General features: G+C 44.7%; 1 non-coding gene across 1 annotated transcript; it reads left to right on the top strand.

Moving 5' to 3' along the window:
- The first annotated feature begins 9,474 nt into the window (after window positions 1–9,474).
- On the top strand, window positions 9,475–9,581 carry LOC141569823 (U6 spliceosomal RNA). Its single transcript, XR_012493603.2, has one exon. It is a non-coding gene; the product is annotated as a U6 spliceosomal RNA (small nuclear RNA).
- The last annotated feature ends 2,597 nt before the right edge of the window (window positions 9,582–12,178 follow it).

Genomic DNA, 12,178 nt, shown 5'->3' with positions numbered 1-12,178 from the left:
GAATAGAGTCAATGGAATTGTAACAGCTACATACGATGTCAGAGGGGCAATGGATTGGGGGAGGGGTGTTATCACTTTGTGAGGGGTGTAAATGTCTAACTATTACATTGTTTTGTACACCTGAAACTAATTAAGAAAAAGAAAAAGAAAATGTGGCTTCCTCCAGGAAGCCTTCCTGGAGCTGTCTTGTTGGACCTATTTCTCCCTCTAAACCTTCACTGAGCTTTCTAGCCAGATTCAGTGTAGCAGTGGAGAGCACAGGCTCTGGAATCAGCTGACCTGGGTACGAAGCCCCAACTCTGACATTCCTTAGTTCCTAGGATAATGTTCATGATGTCTTTGAGCTTCAGTTTCTTCATCTGTAAAATGGACATAGTTTTAGTTACTGCCTCATTGGGTCCTTGTGAGGAGGAAATGATTAATCTGTGTGCAGTGCATAGGGAAGTACCTGCCACAAAGGAAGGACTGTCACAGTGGTATTATTGCTATTATTAGTAATATGACCTCTTTACTGGTCGGCCAGACCCTCATGGGCAGGAACCAACTCAGACCCCTTTGGTCTTCCATATTGGAGCTGCTTAGACTCATTGCTGACTGAAGTAAGGTGACTCCCCCACCCCCACTTCCACCACCTCAGGCCCCTGCAGAGCCTGAAGGAAGGAGGGAGGCTGAGAGACACAGGAAACGTCCTCCCCTCCCTAGTGTTTGTGTCCAGCCTGGGGAGCAGGCCAGCCGGCTGCAGCCCCCAAGACTCCCGCCCCTCCTCTGAGGCCACTGTGCAGCTGAGCATCCCGGGCATGAGGGTGATAGAGACACACTGGAGGGAATTCAGAGGAGCAAAGTCCCTGAGCCCTTGGGAAAGGGCAGGCCCAGTCAAGGAAGGAGATGAAAGCAGTTCCATGTGTGTGGCTTGGCTGAAGGACAGAGCTGGGTGTGGCGGGGGACATGATAACTGGAGACAGGGATTCCAGCAGTGCAAACAAGCTGGAGAGGGGGATGGCTGGGAGCTCCGTGGTGGGGCTGCTCTGCTGAGGCAAATGGGCTCTTGAAATACGAGCCTGGAGCTTCCTGGAACTCCAGGCAGACCTGCGAGCCCCCCCCCTCCTACTGGCCTGGACAGAGGACCGTTTGCACTGGTTCCCAGGGCTGGCGGTTCTGCATCACTGTGCAGTTCTGGCCCTGGGAGGGAGGTCAGTCCCTCCCCCATCTACCCATAGCTGAGGCTGGGCCTGTGGTGGGCTCAGCTGAGGGGCTAAGATCTGAGTCCTTGGCCCTCCCTGCCTGTCCACATGGCCTGGGGTGGTGTGCAGTACCTGCCAGCCCATCACAGGGTTTGTGGGCTCTGGGCCCTCTCTCTCCCTCACCCCCCCCCCGGCTTAAAGCTATTGTTTTCAGACCGTTGACCTCTGTCCCTCTCCTCCCGGGTACTAAGGGGCATCTCAGGGGCATAGAGAGGCCGGGAGGAAATATTGGAAATGGCCTCTCCATCCTCCCCTCAGATCCGGACTGCATCGTCCTTGGGCCAAGATAAATAAAGCAAGCAAGGGAGAGGCCTCTGTATGCTCAGTGTTGATGGCTAAGCCGCCTGGTTGTGGGGGTGGCGGGTCGAGCATCAGCTACCCAAGGCTGCCTGCAACCCTCTTCCCAAAGGAACATGGCAGAAGGGTGGCCAGGCCAGTTGCCCAGGAGTCAGTGGAGCAAAGCAGAATGCCCCTCCAGTGCCCCCTCGCCTGGGACAGTTTTCTGGGGGTGCTGAGTTTGACAGCTCTGGAGGGAGAGTAAAGGAGCCTAGGAGGAAGGGGGAGTCTGGAAATGGGGGTGGCAGGCTGTCCTCAACTAAACCCCCAGGCCCCTGAAGCTGCTGGTGTCTGGCCTGCCCAGGACCCCAGCAGTTGGAGAGTCTGAGGGCCCTCAGAGTGGGGAACCTGGAGGACCGAAGGCCTAGAGCCCCCCAAAATGAGAGTTCCCCAGGGGCCTGTGGTGGGCACTTTCTCCCCTGACCCCTGAGGTGTCTCCAACTGCACACTTGAGACCGTAGCTTAGCAGAAAGACCATGAGTCTTGGTGAGATAGAGTTGAGTTCGAATCCAGCCTCTGTGCAGAATTATTGATGAGTCCTGTGCAAGTGCCTTCCTTTACAAGTAAAACCTCATTTTCCCATCACGGAATGGAGAACAAAGTCTCCACCTCCCAGGACTGTTGGCAGGAATCTCTGGGATCACGATGTGTAAGGGCCTGGCCCCTCGTACGTGTGAGCTGCTTTTCCTTTCCCTGCACCGGCTGGGGCACGAAACTACAATGCTCAGGAGGGAGGCGCTCTCGGCCAGCTGTGACACCTGAGTTGGCTCTAATGAGTCCCGTTGGTTCCTCCAACCCCAAGGCCACAGAGTGATTATAGGGGTACCAAAGCCCTTGATACCTGGGCCAGGTGAACTTACTTCACTGACTCGCCAGGCAAATCAGTAAACTGTAAAGAGTTGGTGAGTGCTGCCAAAGGACTCCCAGCCCCGGGTCGTCCCGATTTACAGCCACCTCTGGCATCTCAGCCTCCCTGCAGGCCTCTCTGCCAGCTCTCTGACTTTGGCCTTGCTTATGGAACTCTTTCTTTGGGTTCCACATCGTCAGGGCCATTCTTGGTCTTTTGGACTATCCCACTACCTCTACCTCATTCAACACCGAGAGCCCACTCCTGGACCTGCTTTGTCACCTGCTTCATTTAGGAAGTCTTTGGAGCAAGGGCTGGCCTGCAAAGGTCCACCCAAAAGGCAAGAGCAAAGAAAAGAGCCTGGGAGTGAAGGCCGGGAGATCGCAGTTCCAGTTCCAACTCTTCAACCCCCTCCTTGGGTGGTCTTCATGAGCCACTTTCTCTTTGAGCCTCTGTTTTTCCATCTACACAATGGAGGTCCTAATTCTTGCACCCCAGGGCTATTGGGAAGTACACACATGTTAATGGAGGTAGGATCCTTGAAAGAATGTTTTGGCTTGAGGACCTGGAATTTAACCTTTTGTGCTTGGCTCAGTTCTATGGCAGTGGAGGACACACATAACATGCAGGAACTCCAATCCCAATTATTGTCACTCAGCTGTTTCCATGGGGTAGAGGCCAAAATCACCAACTCTTTACAGTTCAATGATTCACTTCTGTTCTTTGTGAGAAAAATTACTCCACCAGTTTCAAATCCTCACTGTTTGGAAATCCTTTGTGCCTAGCCCAAATCCTTCCTGCCGTAGTTGCAGCTCAGCTCTACATACCTCAGACACCTCCTAGCCTGCCTTCTCCTACCTTTTCCTCTCAACTTTTGCTGTATACTCAGAGGGCAGAGTAGGGTTGAGGACAAAGACTGGCCTTGTTACCTGGCCAGAGGGAGCAGACCATGGGGGGAATAGCACTATTCCAGAAGCCCTTCAGCTGCCTCACCCTTATCTCACCTTAGCCTGCACCGTCCTGGCTGGAATACTTGTGGTCTCTCACTGTGCATTGCAACTAGGGCGCCAGCCTTGACTTTAATCTCCCCTGGCAGCTCTGTGGCATTGATAAGCCCCAAGTTTATGGCACAGGAAAAATGAAACCCACATTACCCCACCAGGGTCCAGCCCCCACCCAGCAGAACCAAGGATGTCCTCCAACGGGCAGTGAGATGCCTCAGCTGCCCCTTTAAGGCGTCTGGAGGTGGGGTGGCATGGTGGTGAGTGGTGTTCCCTCTCCTGCCTGAAGGCACAGGAGCCCCCTCCCAGCCCCCGCTCGCCCCCAGGCCCTGCCTTTCTCTGCTCTCAGCCAAGAGGGTTTCCCCAGCATTGGTGATGGGGGCAGCTCCCTCCTGAGTTTGAGGTTAAAGGGGACGTCTTCTCCAGGAATCTGCAGCCAAATTGCTGAGCTGTTCACAGTGACCTGGAGATGATGTTTGGAAATCTGATTTGTGATAACATAATGTTCCTTTTAAGTAACGCTGGCTGGAGAGGGAAAGAGGAAAAAACGACCAAGAAAAACAACCTTATTGAGGTTTAAAAGGGGACGCTGTCGTGGCCGCCTCCTTAATCTCCCAAATCATTTTCCTCTCGTCCCCCTCCTCCTCCTGCCCCAGACCTGCTTTTGTTTATAACAATCTCTTGGAGAGAAGATTGAAAGTGAAATCTGTTTCCTTGCTTAAATATATATATTTAAAGGGGGGAAAAAGCCCTCCCTCCCCACCCCCTGCCTGCCCCTCGCCTGAGCGCTGTGGGTAATTGGAGGGCTGCCTGCTCTGGGCTAGTCGGTCAGCATGGGCTCTCCAGTGCCCACTCATCACCCCATCACAGAAGGATCATTAAGGCAGGAAAGGAGGCTGGGGGAGATGAAAAACCTGGAGGAGGGGCGGCAAGGGCGCCATTTATTCACTGGCTCCAGGCACTATTTATGTAGTGGCTGGTGAGCAGCAGTTTGCTATCTCCAGAGGAGAATAAATACAGTATGAGGGGACAAAGTTAGACACAAGGCAGGACTTCCACTTTCATACAGTGCACTTGGCCCAGCAGTGAAAAGAGTGGAGAAATTTTAGCTGCATCCCCTGATGAATGAGTGACCCCACCCCCTGCACCTCGCTGGGCTAGGGATTACTTCATACCAGAGAAAAGGGTTAAGATGAACCATCTGAGTCTCAGCAGGAGAGGACAGGGTGGCAGTCGAGGGCATCTCCCATTGAGGAGGAGATGCTTGTGTGGAAAGATGAACCCAGTTGGGAGGTGGGCGGATATCTAGGAAGAGATGAGCACACTTAGTAGAGGCCACCATGGCTACTGTTCCACCATCTCTGCCCCACCCACCCGCCCCAACACATACATGTGCTCACACCGCTTTCATTCTTGACTCTGCCAGGGCATGTGCCTGACATCTCAGGTGGCACCTCATACCCTACCCACTGCCTGGCCCTCACCTTAGCTTTCCACTGCTTCTGGCCCAGCCTGAAGCCAGCCAACAGGCCTAGCAGGGCAGGATGGGGCAGGCTGAAGGGAGAAGGAGGTGCCGAAAGCCAGCCATGCAGCCAGCATGGCTGCCTGCCAGCCCAGGACGGATTCATCCGACCCGGCTTCTTGGGAACATCCACTTCCCCGGGCCCTGGTGCTGGGACCCCCACCTGCTGTGGGCTGTGCTTCAAGAGAAGGTACAGAGGGGGCTTTTTGGTGTTCTTTTCAGGGGCCCTTGCTCCCCCCTGCCCCATCCAGGGCATGTTATTACTATCAGAAATATCAGACGTTTCAACTCAAATTAAAGTCAGGTTAAATGTCTCCACTGCAGAAATTCCACATGGTTCCAGATGGAGAGGAGGGACTTCCTCTCAGCCTTCCGCCTTCCCTCCGTCCTTCCATCCCTCCCTCCCTCCCCAAGAGTGGATCAAAAGCATCAATGTATAGTATGCTTTCAGACCGTTCAATCCAACCCTCTCACCTTACAGATGGGAACACTGAGGCCTAGAGTGAGGAGTGAGCTTGCCCAAGTTCACGCAGCAAGTTCGTGGCAGAGCTAGGACTAGGATGCAGGTGTCTTGATTTCTATCCCACAGCATACATTTGTAACTCTGTGAGACCTACAACTTCCCTTGGCCTTGAAAACTTCAAAATTGCCACCAGAGATGTCCTGGCATCTGTGATGCTGGGACAAAAGCAGGAGGCAGCTTCTGATAAATGCTGACCTGCAGAAGTCACTTTAAATTGCTCAAAACACAGGCCATACAATCATAAGCTAGGCCTTACCATTCTCTGGGTCTCCGTTTTCTCATCTGTAAGATTAGAAATGCAGGACACCATTGTTATCATTTGCTCAACATCCATTCCTTCTCTTCTAATAACAGCACCCAAATTTTCTTGGGAAACCACCCTTCCCACACTGTGAGTCCATGTGAATCAGTTTCAAGGGTTGCCAGATGACCCAGCCTGGCCAATCAGAACATTCCATCACACCGGAGAGAGTGATTGGTTTATGCAGAGTCATGTGACCCCAGCTGGGCCAATAGACATCCTCCCTGGAACTTTTGATAAAAACATAAGGAAAGAGACTTTGGGGATTGATCAGCCAGAATACATAAGCCTAGAGTTTCAGAAACTCTGTGAGAAGAGTCTGCCTGGGAATGATGCCTGCAGAGAGAAATGGGCATCCAAAAGATAGACTTAATTTGAGCCTGGGATCTAGCATTGTTTGACCAGACCACCCTTGTGCTTTTCATTTTTGTGAACTAACAAGGTCCCTTTTTGGCTTAGACCAGTTTTAGTTGGATGCATTCCATTTGCAACCGAAAGAGGCCTCACTAACAGAAGAGAGATATATCCTATATCACCAATGGTAGAGTTGGAAGAGACCTTAAGTGATTGCCTGGTAGAGACTTAGGGGAAATGTAATAAATTGAAAAACGATTGTACACCTGAAATCTATGTAATTTTACTAACAATTGTCACCCCAATAAATTTAATAAAATAAAATTTAAAAAATAAAAAACAAACAAAAAAAATGATTCTGGGATAACCATGCCCTTCATGGGATGGAACAAAGCCTCAGACATTTTGCTAGCTGCATTCCTCCAGCTCCTTGCCTGTACTAGACAGAGTGTAGGCTTTGGAATCAAATAGACTTGGCTTAGAACACTGGTTTCTCCATTTCCCATCTATATAATCTGGGTCATGTTTGCTGTCTAAGTCTCAAGTTTAACCCAAGCAGGTGTCAAAGAGCTGACAGGTCTAATTCAAGGAGCATGGGATAAGGCACCATGACAAGATAAGACAAGACCTGGAATGTTACGACAATGGACATTTATAGGGTCATTCACTAAAAGAAAAGGGAATGGGAAACATCCTTACAGGCAGCTGGGGTGGGGTGGGCAGAGACACCACATAAGGTTGCGGTACATAGTTCCAAGGATGCCATTCACATAGTCTATGATGAGAAGGGAGCACTCTAGAGCCGTGTAGCCCATAACTTCTACAAATTTATACCATAGCCCTGGGGCTGTGGTACGCTGAAATTGACACCCGTGTCTTCTGCACTGAAGGCATATTCATATTCAGTTTTACTCTTCATATCTTTAAGGAAGTGGAACTGTAAGACTAAGATTACCATGAAGCTATTGGGAATATAGTGCAACTGGAGTGTCCTATTTTGACTAAGGGACTCAGGAATACCAAAATGCTGCCCCATAGCAAAGCCAGCTCTCCCAAGGTCCTCAGGAGAGATATATCCACACAGAACAATGGCAAAGGAAAGAGAAGTAGCACTTTATTGTTAGCTGGGCTTTGGGCCTCAAACCTCAGTGCAAGCTCTGGTATGTCGGGCAGGATTGTGCAGCCTAGCCTAGAATCCTGAGGGATCTTTTCCCACCACAAGGCCAAATCTAAATTTCACATCTTAGCCCACTCCTATTGGTTTCATGGAAGAAGAAAACAAACAAAAAATAGTAATGGCTGATTAAAAGCTGTCCCTACACTAGCATATGGCACCAGCTATATGGGTGAAAGAGAAAGAGGAGCAATCCACACCCTTATCCTGATATGTGATGCATAGTCACTTGACCTACTTGTTGGTGGCCCAATGGATATCCTGATAACGGACTGATTTTCCTGGTGGGGCAGGGGTGCAAAGAAAAGGAAGAAAGACGGGCAGTTTGCCCAGCCCTGGCCCACACATATTATTAGTGAGACCATGAGGAGGGTGAAATAAAGGCATTTTCAGACATTCCAGCCCTCTAAAATGTAATCAGTCACAAATCCTCTCTGAAATGAATAGTAGATATATTGCACCAAGGAACACAATTAATTTGAGCACAAAAAGTGGGATATAAGGTACAATGAACAAAGAAATCAGTAAATCTGTAAGAGAAGGTATCAACACAAGAAGTGATTGGGGTGGCAGCATGGACCCCAATAACAAAAAGGGAGCAGAGGTAAGAAAATGCATACCAAATTTCTTGTCTTGTTTGGAAGGAAAATAGAGATCAGATTAACGCTGAATTTTGACAGAGAATGTCTATATTTTAGTATGTGTATTACTAAAGTACAGGCAAACTTTAGAAGCTTACAAATAAAATGCATACTTTTAAAACCATTTATAAGACATATGTAAAACAAAATAACACAAAAAGGTTGAAAATAAAAATATTGAAAAATATACTCAAGTGCAAATAAAAAGAATACCGGTATAGCAACATCAATGTCAGATAAAACAGAATTCAAAGCAAAAAGCATTAAAAATATTAAGGCTATTTCATTGATAATAGGTACAGGCTATCACAAAGGTATAACTATAAGCCTTTACAACATAGGTTTAAAACAGAGATCTGCACATCCACAATTGTAGTGTAAAAAACATAACTTTTGCAGAAGTTGCCACATCAGGTACTAACTTACTAAGTAACACACTAACTAAACAAGGACATATAGGATTTAAATAATACAATTAGTAAACTTGAACATGTATGTGTTTGTACTAACAAACAGAAAATGCACACACTTTTCAAATGCACATTGAATACTTATAAAAATGGATCATTGTGTATATATACCACAACTTCTTTATCCATTCATCTATCGAAGGACATTTTGGTTGTTTCCATGTCTTGGCCACCGTAAACAAAGCTGCAATGAACATTGGAGCACACATGTCTTTATCTCTAAATGTTTTCAGATTCAGCGGTAAGAAAAGATGATATAGGAACATTTGTGACAACATGGATGGATCTTGAGAGAGTAATGCTGAGCGAAATAAGTCAGACAGAAAAAGCAGAGAACCATGTGATTTCACTGATATGTGGTATATAAACCAAAAACAACAAAAGAACAAGACAAACAAATGAGAAACAGAAACTTATAGACACAGATAATAGTTTAGTGGTTGCCAGAGGGTAAGGGGGGTGGGGAGTGGGGGGTGGGAGATGAGGGTAAGGGAGATCGAATATATGGTGATGGAAGGAGAACTGACTCTGGGTGATGAACACACAATGGGATTTATAGATGATGTAATACAGAATTGTGCACCTGAAATCTATGTAATTTTACTACCCATTGTCACCCCAATAAATTTAATTAAAAAAAAATAAAAAAAAATGGATCATGTAGTAAGCCACAAGGAAAATCTCAACAAATTCCAAATAAAAATCATAGAGGGTCTGTAGTACAAGCCAAAGTCAGGAAGTGTGATACCTCCATTATTGTTCTTTTTCCTTAAGATTGCTTTGGCTATTCGGGGTCTTTTGTGGTTCCAAACAAATCTGATGATTTTTTGTTCTACTGCAATAAATTTAATTAAAAAAAAAATCATAGAGGGTCACATATTAGCCACAGGGACAAAACAAATTACATTTACCAACAAAACAATGGTTTGAAATCTATGCCACTGGAAATAAGAAGAGAAAAACACACTGCTAACCTGGTCAATGACAAAATCAGATTGGAAATTACAAATCAATGCAAGATGAAAAACAGTAAGATATCTATGTATCAAAACTGGTGAGGTACAGTGCTCACTTCGGCAGCACATACACTAAAATTGGAACAAAACAAAGAGGATTAGCATGGCCCCCGCACAAGGATGACACACAAATTCATGAAGCGTTCCATATTTTTGTCAACTATTATATATATATGTGTGTGTGTTCATTCACAGGAGGTGGAGTGTAGCATAAGGAACATAGTCAATGGTATTGTAACAGTTACATAAAATGTCAGAAGGGTAGTACCTTGGGGAAGGGGGGTTATCACTTTGTGAGGGGTATAAATGTCTATTATGTTGCTTTGTACACCTGAAACTAAAACAAAACAAAACAAAAACCTGGTGAGTTATAGCCAAAGTAGTACTCAGAGGAAAGTGAATCGCCTTAAATACAATTATTAAAAACAAACAAACTGATGATAAATAAAGTTTTTAAGAGCTAAGAAAAACATACATAAGCTAAACAAAAGTAAAAGGAAGGAATTAATAAAGATAAAGGAGAAATCAATGAAAGAAAATACAAGAAAAGCTTGCTCTTTGAAATGAGCTATGAAATAGACAAATGTTCTTTCTGATAAAGAAAAAAAAGAGAAGACATAAATAATACTAGGAATGAACTTCAGCTTTAGAGAAGATTGTTTTATTTTACAAATAAATTTGAAAACTTAGATGAAATAACTTTCAAAGAAATAATAAATTACCAAGACTGTCTAAGAAATAGAACTGGTTAGACCAATAACCATAGAAGGACTTGGAAGGGTAGGGTAGTCAAAGATTTACCTGTAAAATTTGTAGTAGACAGCTTCTAAAATGACCCACAATAATTCCTACCATTTACAATAGCACCAAAATAAAATAAAATTCTTAGATATAAATCTAGCAAATATGTACAGGATCCGTTTGTGAAAAACTACAAAACTGATGGGGAAAAAAATCAAAGATCTAAATGAAATGTAAAGATACCCTGTGTTCATTGATTGGAAGACTCAACGTTTTTAAGTTGTCAATTCTTCCCAACTTGATCTATAGATTTAACATAATCTTAATCAAAATCCCAGCAAGTAATTTTTGTATTGACAAGCTGATACTAAAGTGTATATGGAAAGGCAAAGACCTACAGTTGTCAACATAATGTTAAAGAAGAACAAAGTTGGAGGACTCATACAGCCCAATTTCAAGACTGACTGTAGTAATCGAGATAATAAGTAATAAGCTACACTAATCAAGACAGTGCGGTATTGGTGAAAGAATAGACACACAGATGAATAGAACAGAATGGAGAGCCAGGACACAGACTCATGCAAATATAGTCAATTGATCTTTGACATATGAGCAAAGGCAATTCAATGGAGAAAGGGTAGTCTTTCCAATAAATGGGGCTGGAACAATTGGATACTCATGAGGAAAAAACAAAACAAAAGAAACAAAGTGACAAATAATGAATATAGGGGTGCACATATCTTTTTTAATTAGTATTTTTACATTCTTCATAAAAATACACAGAAGTGGAATAGCTTGATTTATCTACTGTTTAATGGATAAAGAAGATGTGATTGATATATATATATATATATATATATATATATATATATATATATATATATAATATGAATACTACTCGGTGAAATCCTACCCTTTGCAACAATTTGGATGGACCTTGAGGGTGTCATGCTAAGTGAAATAAGTCAGACAGAAAAGGACAAAACTGTATGATTTCACTCATGTAAAATATAAAGAATGAACCAACAAAACAAATTAAAAAAACAAACTCATAGATATGGACAACAGATTGGTGGTTACCAGAGGGGAAGAGGATGGAGGGAGGGCAAAATGGGTAAAAGGGGTCAAATGTGTGGTGATAGATGGAAACTAGACTTTTGGTGGTGAGTACACTATAGTATATATAGATATTCAATTATAATGTTGCACACCTGAAACTTATCAATGTTATTAACCAATGTTACCTCAAAAAAACAACAACAACAAAAACAAACCTAACCATAGAACTTACACCTTTCACAAAAGTACTTCAAAGTGGGTCATAGATCTGAATGTGAAACTTCTAGAAGAAAACATAGGAGAAAGTCTAGGTGTCCTTCAGTTTGTGGTGAGTTTTTAGATACAATACCAAAAGCATGGTTCATAAGAGAAAAAATTAACATGTTATACTTTCTTAAAATTAAAAACATGTACTCTGTGAAAGACACTCTTAGAGGAATCAAAAGGTAAGCCACAGATTGGGAGAAAATATTTGCAAAACACATATCTGATGAAGGACTTGTATCCAAAATATACAAGGAACTCAAAATGCAAAAGTAGTAAAACAAACCAATTAAAAATGGGTGAAAGCAGAACAATCCAAGATGGCGGAGTAGGTAAATGCTGTGCTTGCCTCATCCTGTAAACACATCAAAATAACAACTAAATTATAGAACAATCAACGTGGAGAACCCTCTGAAGTCTAGCTGAACAAAAGTTTTATAACTAAGGATATAAAGAAGCCACATTTAGACTAGTAGGAGGGGCGGAGACGTGGAACAGGCTAACCCCAAACCTCTGTGTGGTGGATGAAAATCGGGAGGGATATCTCTGCCGCGAAGGTTCCCCACGGAGGAGGGAGGGACCCCAGCCCCCCACACCAGGCTTCCCATCCAGGAGTACTGGTGCTGGGAATAGGAGCCCCCACATCTGGCTGTGAAAAACAGTGGGGATTCCAACCATCTGGGTTGGA

The sequence above is a fragment of the Rhinolophus sinicus genome, chromosome 18 (assembly GCF_057876585.1).
Source record: "Rhinolophus sinicus isolate RSI-liver-muscle chromosome 18, RSI-T2T, whole genome shotgun sequence".
NCBI classification, from domain to species: domain Eukaryota; kingdom Metazoa; phylum Chordata; class Mammalia; order Chiroptera; family Rhinolophidae; genus Rhinolophus; species Rhinolophus sinicus.
This window is presented reverse-complemented; position numbering and strand designations above follow the sequence as displayed.